Source organism: Ictidomys tridecemlineatus, chromosome 15 (assembly GCF_052094955.1).
Source record: "Ictidomys tridecemlineatus isolate mIctTri1 chromosome 15, mIctTri1.hap1, whole genome shotgun sequence".
NCBI lineage: Eukaryota > Metazoa > Chordata > Mammalia > Rodentia > Sciuridae > Ictidomys > Ictidomys tridecemlineatus.
In genome coordinates, this window is record NC_135491.1 from 43,525,432 (window position 1) to 43,540,111 (window position 14,680).

The following is a 14,680-nucleotide window of genomic DNA, read 5'->3' on the forward strand; positions in this document are numbered from 1 at the left end:
GGACATCCAGCCTGCTGTGGGCCTGGCCCTGAAGGCCTACAGATTGCAGTTCTGGACCAAGACCCTGCCACAGAAGATCCAGGAGATAAAAGGGGCTGAGGACAAACCCACAGAGCTCTAGCTCCCTGTTCAGGGAGGGAGGAAAGGGCTATGTGCAGGTGGGGTCTGCCTGTGTTGTCCTCTTTTGCCCACCCTGGAGCCAGGGTTGGCCCTCTCATTCACAGAGCCATTCATTCACTCTTCATTTGTCCTTCAGGCAACACTGAGGAAGAACTCACCTCATGATGTTCATTGTCCAGGCTGCCATGGGTCCTCTCTCATTAGACACACTCAGTCAATCCCCCCAGAAAGCTGTGGATGGGTAAGCCCAGTGGATGCCCACCTTCCTCCACAGAGTCTGAATGTACTCCCAACTGGGCCTGAGTATATTCCTCCCTTCCTCCCCTCCCCTCTCCAATACTTTTTGTCTCCTCTCCTCCAAGCACTTAGACACTCTTCAAAGGAGGGCTATGCTGTGAGAATGTTGCCCACACCTGAGTGTCAAAATCCCACATCTACTTCTCAGCAAGTCACATGTATTCTCATCTCTGACATTGACCACCAGATAGACTAGACTGAAAAATCTGTTTACCTAAAGTCCTAGTATCTTGGTACATTCAGACCGCTGTAACAAATATCATCACAGAGTGGGTAGCTTATAAACCACAGAAAATTATTCAGAGTTTTCAAGGTTACTTCCAAGTCAAGATGCCCAGCCTGGTATGGTGGTACACACCTGTAATCCCAGCAACTTAGGAGCCTGAGGAAGGAGGATCACAAGTACAAGGCCAGCCTCAGCAATTTACTGAGACCCTTTCTGAAAGGACACTCGCAAAGTGCACCGGAATCCCACACAAGATTTATTGTCAGTAGCATGGAGCAAACTGACAAGGCTGTCCTTCCTGGGACAGCAGCCACAAGCGTGCTTAGGGGTTGTGTCATGGGCTGGGATGAGGTGAACCTTCTAGTAGGCACATTCAGAATCAAAGCCTGGGAATCCCTAGATAAAATGACTCTTAAATCTAAACCTGGAAGTCTGTATATAAACATGGCTTCCGACCTAATATGGCAGATTTGGTGCCAATATCTCACGCCAGTATTCCTCCATTGTTATTTTCATAGATGTGGGGTTGTGGGGGAGCACGATAGTCTTTCTTCAGTTGTTTCTTTCTGCTGCTTAGGGGCACAGAATCTCATTCCTATAAAGGGGGTCAGGTAGGATATTAGGTGGGGCCAGAGTCTCTGGAGTTGGAGCAATTGACCACGAGTCATAGGGCTCTGTCTTGGGAGTCAGGGGCTGGTAGTCTCAAAGGAGAAGATGTTGATTGACCAACTGTTGGTGAATTTGTGTATCTGATCTTGCATGAACTTCTGTAGGCAACTTAACAGACATGGCCCTAGTAGGATAAACATAAAGAGGACTAATAGGGGTCCTGCAAGAAGGAGAGAAGCCAAGGCCACACTAGATGGCATACTCCCTAAGGGCACTATTGGCCTACTTGATTTTTCCTCTTTTCTAGCTGCTCTTTTAGTAGTTTTTTCTTGTTCTTTCTACCCCCTGACTGGTGGACATAAAACATCATTGCTCCTGTAGGTATAGGTAGAGGCCTCCTTTCTCTGCTGTTAATAGGTCCAGTCCACAGCGGTTTTGTAGGACCACAGAGGCTAAGGAGTCCAGTTGATACTGCAGAGTTAGTATAGACTCAGCTACCTGCTGGTTATCCCCTTTCTGCTGATTGGAGAGCTGATGAAAGTGGGAGATGGATGTGGTTATTCCTGCCCTTCCTGTGGCTAGGCTTCCTGTAACCCCAGGCTGGCTGATAGGGAAACAAATGGAATAGCCCACTTGTGTCAAGGGCTAATATGAGCACAGACTTACCAAGGAGGTCTTTAGTCCTAGAAGACCTGCTATTAAATGAGAGAAGCCAAAAATCTTTCTCTAGGAAATGTGAGGACTGAGAAGTTGTCACCATAACAAGGTTGGAGAGGACAAGGCCTTTCTTTGGGAATATAAATCTTTAACATAACCAGAGTTAGCAGGAATATGAACACAAATTTAATTCTTTTAAAATATTTTTTAGTTGTAATTGGACATAATGCCTTTATTTTATTCATTTATTTTATGTGGTGCTGAGAATCGAACTCAGATCATCACACATGCTAGGCAAGCACTCTACCCCTGAGCCCCAGTTCCAGCCCAATATTTAACTTTAATGTCACAGATGTCCATCCTCTCCAGATGTAGTTAAGCTATTTAATGTCATCTGATTCTGTAAAATATCTATTTTTGTTACTTAGGGCTGGATAATCATACTAGCGAACATCAAGCCTACATGTTTAGGTTAGGAATATCTGTAGGCCTTAAAACTAAAAACTTCTATCTTTGGTAGTTTCTATGGATTTTTATCAGGCATTCTTGCCTAATCATCTCTCTTTTGCAACCTGCAGTCTTATATATTCTTGGGGGCTAACAGATGTGTATATCTTAGGTGAAGTGTTCTAGCTCTTAAGCTGATCTTTGCCTCTTTCTTAAATATCATTTTACAAAATAAGCATATATTGTCTCTTTTTGAAGTATATTTTGTAAGGTCAAACAGCAGTGACCAATAGGAGGCAGATTTAAAAGGCTGCTGAAAGAGGTTTTATTGACATTTTGCTTCTGGGCAAGACCCTCCGATCAACTGGGCAGGTCGAGGAGAAGCGAGTGGGGCTGGACCAGACTGAAATTTTTATTGGGCTTAGTGCAGGAAGGGAGGGCTTGGAACAGGAAAAGGGGTCTCTTGTCCTACTGGGGTCTCTTGTCCTGTTGGAGTTGGCTGGAGGAGCTTGCTAAGATCCAGGATTGGGTCTGGAAAGCCTGTTTATTGACAAGTGGTTCTGTCAGTCCTTGATTGGTGGTTCTTTCATGCACGCAGGTTGCTTAATCACCTAAAACCCACCTAATGTCATGGCCGTTTTGATGATATATGGTGGCAACGTCCATCTGGCTACTTCCTGCTGGCTAGGGGCGCTGGGAGAAAGGGGATGGTTCACGTATAGGTTTGGTAGGGAGACAACTGTAGGGGTGTAGAGGCATCAGGTTGTAGGTCACTCTGGCAATTTCACACATGTGCTTTAAGGAAAACCTGATGGGGCAGGGAGCAATCATTAATAGGAGTCCTATTACCAATCTAGGAGTGAGAATGGCAGTCAGCCACGTAATGAGGGTTGAGTTTAGCCAGCCTGGCCAAGGGTCAAGGGTCATTTGATTGTTGCTGTTTAAGACTTTCACCCAAATGAAAGGAGGGTGTTGACATTCTTTTTGATCAATCCAGTTTCTCTGATATAATGGCAGCATTCTGCTTTCAGGAATAGACAGATTTCTCCTTTGTCCCATCAGGCTTGAAGGTTCTGTAATGAAACTTGAGCAATAGATGTGATTTGCCTTTGTAGGGAAGCAAGAGAGGTGGCCTATGCTTCTACCACTTCCCGAAGTTGTTGTTCAAGCTTCTGAATAGTGGTTGCTGCATAACCAAGTCCTCCTGCCCCCAGTCTGAAGGCAGCGTTTGAGGAGGCCAGAGAGAGTCCAACTACTACTGTTAGAAAGACGGCCCATTTTGTGCTGAAAGGGAGATAGTAACAAGTCATATTCATTCAGCCTCACTGTACAGAGTTAATGAGGGACTAAGATGGAAGGAACATAAAAAGCAAAGGGCATGATGAGGCTTAGAGTTTTTTTGCACTAGAAAAAGAAACCCAGTGGAGCAAAGTTTGGGAAAGAGATTCAAATGATTTGGTCACAAGTTGCTGAACCAGAGGCAATGTAGCAGCAGGGGAAATTCCCTGATGAGTTATGAAAAAGAGGGACTTCCTCAAAGGCTGGAGAGGGAGCCCTTGGGGAATGGCTGAAGTATTGAGAGGAAGATCAATGGGAATCCCAGTTAATGGAGTACAATGCAAACCTGTGCAGAGGAAACAGTCTGAAACGTCATTAACTTTGGATAAATTGAGAAGATGGAGGCCCTGACATATAGGGCCATCCAAGAGAAAGAGTCAGCTTTAGGATGGTTAGCTGCATTCAGCTGGTTTTGGAGTTCTTTCTCTTGTTCCTGGATGGTTTTGTGAATGTGAGGGTACACTTGTTTATAAGTTCTGCATATTCGGATAGAGGCTGAAGGGTGCTTGGAAAATCCCAAGAAGAAAATTTACCATCAACACCGGAAGCCGAATTTGGGTCCCATGGTTCCCAAAGAGTTAATTTGGTGTATGATTCTTTCTCATAGCAAGGCTGATCTAGGAAGCGTTTCTTGCAAGAATTATAAGGGCACCCGGCATAGATGTTAGTTCAATCCTTACCAGATTCCTCAGTTTGGTCTGATATGAAGCATAGCTTTGCTGCACATAGGTGGGTCAAGGTGGCTCAGTTGAATCCACTGATGTTAAGGGTGTCCGCCTTATTGCAGCCAATGGAAGGACAATTGCCTTGACCCATAAATGGAGATCAGGTTGTGCCATCCTGGTGCCATGTCTCTTAGATGTAGAAGAACCATCTGTGGGTTGGGATAGAAGCTTGAGAGGAGTAATGGTTACTAAAAGAAAAAGAGGGTTGTCAAGAAATCTTGAGTTTGGTGGGTCCCAGGGTGCTGGAAGTCCAGGAGTGAACATTTGGAAGCGGAGCTTTTTTTAAGGCAGGAGACATGGTACCAGGGGTAGTGGCCCAAAATGTTGGCTGCCATGGGGGTAGTAAGTATGACTGTACAGGGTTCTGTCCAGTGAGGTTCCAATGTTAGAGGATGCAGTTCCCAAAGTAAGACTGTGTCGCCCTGTAGAAGAGGGTCTGATTCAGTTTGTGGCTGTACTGGGATTGAGGCAATGGATGGCCCAGGAAGGCAACAGTCTGCGGGTTCCCTTAGGAGTTTGTGTAGAAGTATGAGATAGGGAAGGAAGGACACAAGGGGAGAAGGAATAAGTGGACAGCTTTGGTTGATTAAGAAAGGGCGCCCATAGAGTAGCTCAAAGGGGCTCAGGCCTGAGGGGGCTCTAGGGCTGCCTGATTTTGGGTGAGGGCCAATGGCAGGAGATTGGGCCAAGACAGCCTGAGTTCAATGGCAAGCTTAGTGAGATGATCCTTGAGAATGCCGTTTGCTCTCTCAACCTCACCCAAGGATTGAGGGGTTGGTAAGGGATGTGGAGCGTCCAACTTATGTTGGAAGCCTTTGGAGACTAGTTGAACCACCTGAGAAGTGAAGGCCAGATGGTTGTCTGACTGGATGGAGGCGGGAAGTCTGAACCTGGGAATGATCTGCATGATGAGGATGGAGGAGATGGTGTCAGCAGTTTCCCTGGAGGTAGGGAAGGCTTCTATCCAACTGTAAGAGAGTGCTATCCCCCAAGTCACAAGCAGTTAGATCCTGTGCCAAGGTTTGCCCAAAGAGGTGGGGACTATCTCTGAAGCCTTGGTGTAGCACTGTCCATTTCAGCTGTGGAGACCTAAAGGATGTAGGGTTTTCCCATATGAAGGCAAAGGGGTAAAAAGAGTCAGGATGGAGAGGCACTGTAAAGAAGGCATCTTTAAGATCCAGGACAATATATTGAGTGGTCAAAGGGGGGATATGTGAAAGAAGAGTGTGAGAGTTGGGAACCACAGGTAGATGGGAATAACTGCCTCATTAATTAGGTGAAGTCCTGTACAAAGCGATAGGCTCCTGAGGGTTTGCGTACTGGCAATGTGGGAGTGTTGCAGGGGGAATCAGAAGGGATGAGGCGTCCCTGGGCAAGTAGTCAGTCTATGATGGGTTTAAGTCCTTTCCTGTGAGTTTTGGATATGAAAAGTTAGGACGCAAAGGAAATTTAGTTTGGGGTTTCAGCTAAATATGGACTGGATTGTGGTGGGAGGCTATGACTGGCTTGGAGGTGTCCCAGACATGGGGATCTACTAGGTCAGGGGGAAATTGTACAGTAGGTACTGTTGGGTTATTAGAGAGGGTAAGGATTAAAGGCTGAAAAAGATGCGTGGTAGTACTCTAGGGATGTAGTTGGAGGGTGGCTCCTAGTAGTTGGGGAACCAGACAGGCTGGAATGACCAGAGAGGAGTGTGTGAAAGGGTGTCCCTCCAGGGCACAGGTCAACCTAGCAGTTTGGTTTGGGAAGGAGAGTTTGCCATCAATCCCCATAACCGTGACCTGGGAAGGAAACAGAGGCCCAGTGTGGGCAGGCAAGACAGAAAAGGTAGCTCCTGTGTCCACAACAAAGGTTATGGACTTACCCACTACCTCAAGCATTAACCTGGGCTCAGGGAGGGTGATGGGGTTCCTTGAGTCCGGGCTTCTTCAGTCATCTGCGACCCCAAAAGTTCAAGAAAAGGGACAGCCTGGCTGGTCATACTCATGTGTGAAGGTGCCAAGGAAGGGCCAGCCATAGGGCAGTTGCTCTTGCAATGTTGTGTCTCTTACTGGTAGGGCATAGCTTGGAGTGGGGGCCATTGGGTTTGGACGTTGGCAAGCCCAGGGACCATTGCATCCACATTTGAAGCAAGGCTCTGGTGGAGAGGAATCCTGGTTCCCCGTGAAGCTCTCGCTGGAGCCATAGACCTCAGGTTCACCACCAAGATCTAGGTCTGGAGTGTTCCCATTTTTTGCAATTGAGCCTGCCTGGCTACTTCAGCCAATTCTTCCCGGGCATTATAGACTTTAGAGGCCATTTTCACCAGATCTCAGGTAGGAGTCTGAGGGCCCTCCTCAGCTCCTTTGAGCCTTTTTTAGTATCATGGGCTGATTGAGTAATGAAACGGGTTGCTAACACTGTAGCCCTGGAGGGAGACTCAGGATCCAGCTTAGTATATTTGGTGAGGGCCTCTGTAAGGCCCTTAAGAAATAAGGCTGGATTGTCATATGAATCATTGGTGATTTGTCTCAGCTTATCAAAGTTAACCACCTTATTGAAACTGCATGCATGCCTGTATAAGATATTGGACCATATGAGTGCAGTAACAGCGACCTTGTTGGCCATCTTGATAGTCCCAGGTGGTTTCAGTTAGGGGAGTGGTGCTTTCCCTGTGGGGAGAGTCATATCTGTTAGGCGAATTTGATCAGCATGATCTCATTTGGCCTTCTGGATGCTAGCTGGGTCATCCAAGTTAAGGGTGGAGGAAAGAGTGACATAAAGTCATGCCACGTAAAATCATAAGTCTGAGAGAGTTATCAGAGATCCTTAATATAAATAGAAGAGTCAGCAAAAAAGGACCCAAGGTGCTATTGAATCTGGGAAAGATCTTGAAGTGATAATGGGACGTGTACTGGACAATCCCTTTGGTACCTGCCACTTCCCTGAGAGGACAAAGGAGCTTTGGGTTAGCTGGTGAGAGGGCCTGTTGAGACCAGGTGTGGGTACTGACAGGAGAAGAGAGGAGTGAGTGGGAAGAAAAGGAAGGGTTGTATCAGTAGAAGAGTTGGGTGGAGGAGCCGTGGCTGCAGGAGAGGAGAAGGGACAGGAGCGGGAGTGGGATGGAGGGGGAGGTCCTGGAGTGGGGGAGGAGGAACTGTGATAGCAGCAGGACGGGGAGGGGGTGCAGGTGTGGGAGGGGAGGGGGAAGACAGGAAGGTGGGGCTGAGAGCAACTCCTGTGGATCTGAGAATGAGGAAGGGGATGTAGAACAATGGGAAAGGGGTTAGGGATTTTCTGTAGCAAGGAACATTTGAGCAGTAGAGCAGGTAGAGCAGAAGGGAGGACAGGATCGAGCCTCAAAAAGCCTGAATGTGCCTCCAGATGTAAGGGACTTCTGCCCACTTTCCTGTCCAGTGACAGAAATTGTCCAATGCAGTGAGGATTTAAAAGCAAAAGTTCCTTCTAGGCGTCATTATGACCCACTGTCTAAGTCACACTGGGGCCAGACCACAGTGGAGTAAAGATGAGGGGTTTTCTGCATAGGTCTTGAGTGAGTCCAAATTTGGCAAAAGACAACTCAAAGGAGATTTGGGGTCTGAGAAGGACTTGGTGTTTCCCATGACCTTCTGAAACCCTTGGGGGTGGGTGAGAGCAGAAAATGTGTCCCAAATTCTGATTGCACTCACCTAAGGAACAGATAAGTTTGAGGCATCCCTGTGACCCACTGGGGGCCCAAATGGATCAGAAGGCATCACACAAGGACTGGGATGTCTCTACAGTTCCTAGGGCCTTGAATGGAATGAGTGGAGGTCTATGGCTCGCCCGTGACTTTCAGATAGACCTCTCCAAATAGAAAGGGGCTGGAATATCAGGGGACAACAAGGGAACTTACCCCAATCCTGTCGGCCCGGATGAAGGGTGAGGGAAAGGAGCAGCTTAGGAATTTCCTGGTTCATTTCAAGTGGGGAGAGTGGATCTCAATACCTTAAGGGAGAGGCCAGAAAATCCCACCTGGTTTTCGGCACCAGATGTAAGTTTAGACAGCAGCGACCAAAAGGAGGCAGATTGAAAAGGCTGCTGATCGAGGCTTTATTGAGATTTTATTCCCAAGTGAGACCTGCAGACCAACTGGGCAGGTCGAGAAGAAGTGAGTGGGATTGGACCAGCTTGAAATTTTTATAGGGCTTAGGGCAGGAAGGGAAGCCTTGGGACAGGAAAAGGGGGTTTCGGGGGTCCATTGTCCTACTGGGGTTGGTCAGGGAAGCTTGCTAAGATCCAGGATTGGTGAGGAGACCCCGCTGATAGACAGGTGGTTCTGTGGGTGCCTCATTAGTGGTTCTTACATGCATGCAGGTTCTTAATCACCTCAAACCCACCTAACACATATGAATGTTAGCTAACACAAAATGAGCTAACACAAAACTAGCTAACACAAAAATCATTTAAAACATGAGTTAAAGAAAGGCTAAGAGATTTTAGCTTTTTTGTGGAAAAGTAGCAAAATGCTTTTGTGTTTTACAATAATAACCTCTAAATAGATTAGGCACTCATTAACTTAAAAATACATTTAAATTGTATCCCACTGTAAAAAGGACATGAAGCTTTACATATCTTACTGATAACAGGTCCAGTTGCAAAGCAATAAATGATATAAATAAATACCCAATTCAATTAGTTATCCTTATGAATCTAAAATTACCATACAACTTTAATTTGGAGAACACCAGCTTGATATAATGTTCTTTTACACCCTCTATCTTAAAAACTTGTATACCTGGAAGATATGAACACATTTAATATCCAAAGAAGAGAAATAGTACCATAATTCCATTGATGTTTTTATATTACCCAAGTTTAGTTTTTAAAGAAAATTTAGACATTGGAACAGTTGTTGTTAACAGTTATATAATCCTAAATTCCCTCACGATTATTTGTTCTAATAAGTAAAACTTAATAAACACAATGTTATTGGTAAATTAACAGACATTCTTGTCATTTTAACAAGTAGATTAAACTTTCATTACATTAATATTTTACCTTAGGAAAAACCTTCAATATCTTTCACTGATTCTTTCATATATATATATACATACACATACACACACACACACACACACACACACAAATACATACATACACAGACCCCTTTATCAATCATTTTGACCCTCTTATTTACTTCATCAAATAAAGTCCTTTTATCCAGAATAATTTTCTTTTCCTTCTATTAAATATGGTTCCATGCCTAGAACCTTCTAATTTCCTTTCCCATCTGTTATCCCCCTTTTTATTCACTGTTTGAAACAATCCTTGTAAATTTCTAAATTTAGACAGATTATTCCATTTTAATGAGAAGAAACACTCTATGTAATTTAAAGTAATCTAATTGAGACACAGTTAAAACTTTTGGAACTCTTTGTTTAGAGAATCACAATTTTTTACCATTTCATGAAATTATAATGTTCAAGTACATAAAAGTATACCTGTTGGGACTTTAAATTTTTAGTAACCTTGTTTTCCATGATAACAAAGCAATCTTATTCTCTTTTTTTAATTTATCAATTGATGAAAATAATAATAATTTCACCTAGTAGAACTTAAGGACTTAAGAATACAATGCTATACTTAACAATTAGCGTTTTAATCTTATAAATTAATCAGTTGTCTAATAAACACATTTATGAGTAATCCCATGTCAAATCTAATACTTTTATTTTTACCAAGATATCAGAAAAGTGTATTGAACAGTATTAGCCATTTCTCCCTTGTTGAAGAAAAGTCCTAGAAACAATGGGTATTAGACATTGTATAGACATCAAGAGTTAATAGTTCTTTGACCACCCGGAGAGACTTGTGAGGTAAATAATCCTAAAGATAGCTTTACTTTCATCTGTTTTCCCAATTGAGATTGAACCTTCTTAAATCATGTGAATTAAAGGATCCATTTCTATTCATTAATGAGTGCTCATTGTATATCTGCCAATTTGGATATCATGTACAACATATATGGATATACACACATATAGACTTACAACACATAACACAAGTGTGCACACAGAACACAATTGCAAAGGCCTTGTAGCTTGTTATAGGCAAATCTTTATTGCAATGTTAAAGAAGTTTAAAAAGTTGAATAAAAATAGGACTGATCAAAAAAACATTAACCTGGATATGTAGGATCAAATTCATGAGCTCCAAAAATATGGAACTTAAGAAAAAAAAACACCAAAGAGTCCTAGAAAACACGACTGCCTGATAATTATTAAGGTACCATATAATTTGCTTTTAGGTTCAGTATAGTAGGAGTTCATGTAAAAGACAGGTAGGAGACAGTTGATAGGATCATGGAATGTTGGATCCTATGATTGGGTTAGGTATTAGAATTCCTTACTGTACTCTGAGGGATTGGAGGGGAAGGACCCTAGCCTCCTTTCCATTGGGGGGATGTCACTAAGGGAGAAAGGGACATGTACCTGGACAACTCCCTCTGACCCTGCTACTTCTCAAAAGGGAAACAAAGGTGCAGGCTGGGTAGAGGGCGCCAAGCAAGAAGGAGTAGCAGGTGGACAGAAAGTAGGTGAGGGAGGTCCCAGAGGGGTCAGAGCAGAAGGTGGAGAATGGTGGGAAGGGGGTCATCAAGGGGGTCAAAGTGTGGGGTTTGGGGAGGGTCCTGACTCCCTCACAAGAGATTTGTTGGCAGTAGCATGGAGCAAACTGACAAGGCTGTCCTTCCTGGGACAGCAGCAACAAGCATGCTTAGGGGTTGTGTCCTGGGCTGGGGTGGGGTGAACCTTCTAGCAGGCACATTCAGAATGGAAGCCTGGAGTCCCTAGATAAAATGGCTCTAAATCGAAGCCTGGGAGGCCCTGAATAAAATGGCTCCCGACCTAAAATGTCAGATCTGATGCCAATAATGATCTCATGCCAATGCTGTCTCAAAATTAAAAATGAATAGAACTAGAGATGTAATTTACTAGTAAAGTTCTCCTGGGTTCAAACCTCAGTCCGGAAAAAATTTAAAAAAAAGAAAGAAAGAAAGTAAGATGCCTGCAGATTGGGAGTCTGTGAAGAGCTTGTTTTCGGCTTTTTCACTCATGGACGGCACCTTCTCACTGAGTCATTACATGGTATAAGGGACAAATAATGCCTCCAATGACTATATAGAAGCCAGAATTAAAGACAGGCAGTCAATGTAGACAGATAAGAGGGTCAATAAAGAAAATGGAGGCCAGTTGGAGTCCAGGAAGTTGGAGGCCACCCCTGGGAGACTGGAATGGTAATGCCTCCTGAGCACTTGGACTACCAGGATTCCCTGCCTGCACTGCCCCTCCTAGAAACTGGTTCATGAAGCACCTCCTGAACAGACAGGGAGCTGCTAATTAAGGTCCCCTGGGATGCAGCTTAGGTCCTGCCCCAACACTCCACCTTGTCCCTTCCAGCCCACCTGCTTCTCACCTTTTGGCCATTCCACCAGCATCTCCTGGACCTAGTCTGGAAGGAAGAAATAAGGGGAAGAGAGCAGGAAAACAAAGAAAGTCTAAAATGTCTAAAAGGTGCAGGATACCCTCACTTCTTGGGATAACATGATACCATCAGCTATGGCCCTCTTTTTTCTCCCAAGAGAAGTCTTTATTAAAAACTTCCTTTATATTATTACCTTGATACTTCTCTAATGATCAGACTTGAACATTTGAGGAAGAAAAATTCATCAAGATAACCCGGTGATATCCTATTCATGCCCTAAGGACCATAACTCTTTTCTTTTGGTACCTGGGATTGAACTCAGGAGCACTCAACCACTGAGCCACATCCCAAGTCCTATTTTGTATATATGTATGTATGTATGTATTTTAAAGACAGATTCTCCCTGAGTAGCTTAGCACCTCAAAATTACTGAGGATGGCTTTGAATTCCCCATTCTCCATCCTCCTGTCTCAGCCTCCAGAGCCACAGGGATTACAGGCATGCACCACCATGCCCAGCTAGGACCCTAACCCTCAATATCATCACACTGGAGATTAGATTTCAATGTGTGAATTGGGTGGACACAAGTTCTCAGACCCTAGAACTACTGCCCAAGATCTCAGCCACCAAGACTGCAAACTACTAGAAAATGTCTCTGCTTATTTAAAACAACCCACTCACCAATCTATTTCCATCCCCACACTTGTGAGGAGCAGGACTGGGTTTCTCCATTGATTCTAAAGCCTGGGCCAGCTGAGCATGTCCAAGAGAGCCAGGTGGGGTCCTCAGGGTCCTGTCTCCTGAAGTTGGCTCTTATTCTCTGTGAATCTGCAGAGACAGTGAGCCCCACAGACATGATTATGACACATCTGAGAAGATGTTTCTCTGTGTGGTGTGTTCTGGAAGATGAGTTGGAGTCTCAAGAGTTCCAGAGAAGAGATTCTTGTTCCTGGTTTCCTGAGAACCTCTCCATCCAGTAAGGTGTCCTTCTGCCTTGCAGAATTCCCCCTGCAGCCTCCTGACCTTCCCCCACTCACTATGGCATCCACATCATTGATTTTACGTCTCCCCTCTTTGCTGTCTCTAAACTCTTCTGACTCCTCCTATAAAAACCCTCTCATCTTTTCTCATTGAACAAAGGTAGCAAATAATGCTCAATATGCCTCTTGGTTCCCTCAAATCTTTTTCTCTCAGATATTGAGATGCTGTATTTCCCACCACAAAGACCTTGGGAGCCTCCCATTCCCCACCCTCTGACTGACATGCCGTCCTGGGGCACCAGTTTTCCCAGGGGAGATACCCCTTGTTTTCATTCACTACATTTAAGCCCCCCCTAATCACCTTCATGAATTTTGGGCAAAAGATGAAAATTCCATTTTGCCATTTGGGCCACCAGGGGACAGACAAGGTTAACATTAAGCCTGCAGGGGCCCAGGACCGGAAAGACTTTCCTTTAGGTGAAGACTGATGAGTGCAGCCTTATAGCATTTACTGAGTTCCTGCGAGCATGCCTCTGTGTTTCAGTTCTGCAGATGCACACTGTTTTCCCGAAAGGGGCTTCCACAATATGTTATAGATTTTTAGTAGCTTTTAAAATTGCTTTTTGTGGGGTGTGTGTGTGTGTGTGTGTGTGTGTGTGTGTGTGTGTGAGTGTGTTCAGTGTTAGGGACCACACCTACCTCCTTGGCCTGCTAGGCAAGCACTATACCACTGAGCTACATCCATTCACAGCCCAGTGTGGAATAACTTATATGCAATTAAATTAATCTCTTGGGTGTACAATTTACTCACTCTGAGGTAATATTTAGATAAGCAAACACCACCACCACAAGTTTTACCAGTTTCTTTCACTTCCTAATCTTCCTCATGCCCCTTTGTAGTCCTTCCTTGCCCTGAATCCTGCTCTAAGGCAGTCACCTAATTGCTTGGGTTCCTCTAGTTGGCCTTGCCCCAAATATGATGCAAATGGATACTTTTAGAATTGGCTCTGTTACTTCACATACTACTTTTGAGATGCAAGCAGGTCTCAGATTCCTTTTCCTGGGGAGTGGCATTCCTTGTAGGCACACACCACACTTTATCTCTGACCAGTTGATATACATCTGAGTGACTTCCATTTTTTGACCAATTCTAATGAAACTCTTAGGAACATCATCAGAAATTATTTATAAGGACTCATGCTGTCATTTCTGTTGAGGAAAGACCTGAGAGGAGAATTGCTGAGTCACATGGCAAGTGTGTGTGGAACCTTTAAGGGAAATAACAAACTCTTCTCCAAAAAGACTCTTGTCACTTTGCATCCTTACCAGCCATTTATGAAGGTACCAGTTGCTCCATATCCTCTTCAACACTTGGTCTGATGGTCTTAGATCAATTTATATTTAAAGGACGTATTGAGAAATCTCATTGCAGATGTTTGTTTTGACTTTTAGACTCTGCTTCCATCTTCCATTCTCTCTCTCTCTCTCTCTCTCTCTCTCTCTCACACACACACACACACACACATACACACACACATCTCTATAGATGTATAAGTTATAATATACACAAACACATACATAGATACGATCTTGAAACTCTTCATCATTTCACATTATTACTATTATCTTGGTCTTTGTCAAAGCCAAGGCCTCTGTAAGATGGTGCCATAAATGGCAGAGCCCATGGGACTTTCACTCTAGCAGACTCCAGATTAGGAAGAAGCACTATATTGTCTAGTCGACACAAAGGAGCTTATAATAGGACTGAGCTGGGAGGAGGCCCAAGGCCATCTATGAATTAGATCAGGAGACTCAGGGCAGAGAAAGTATCTGCACAG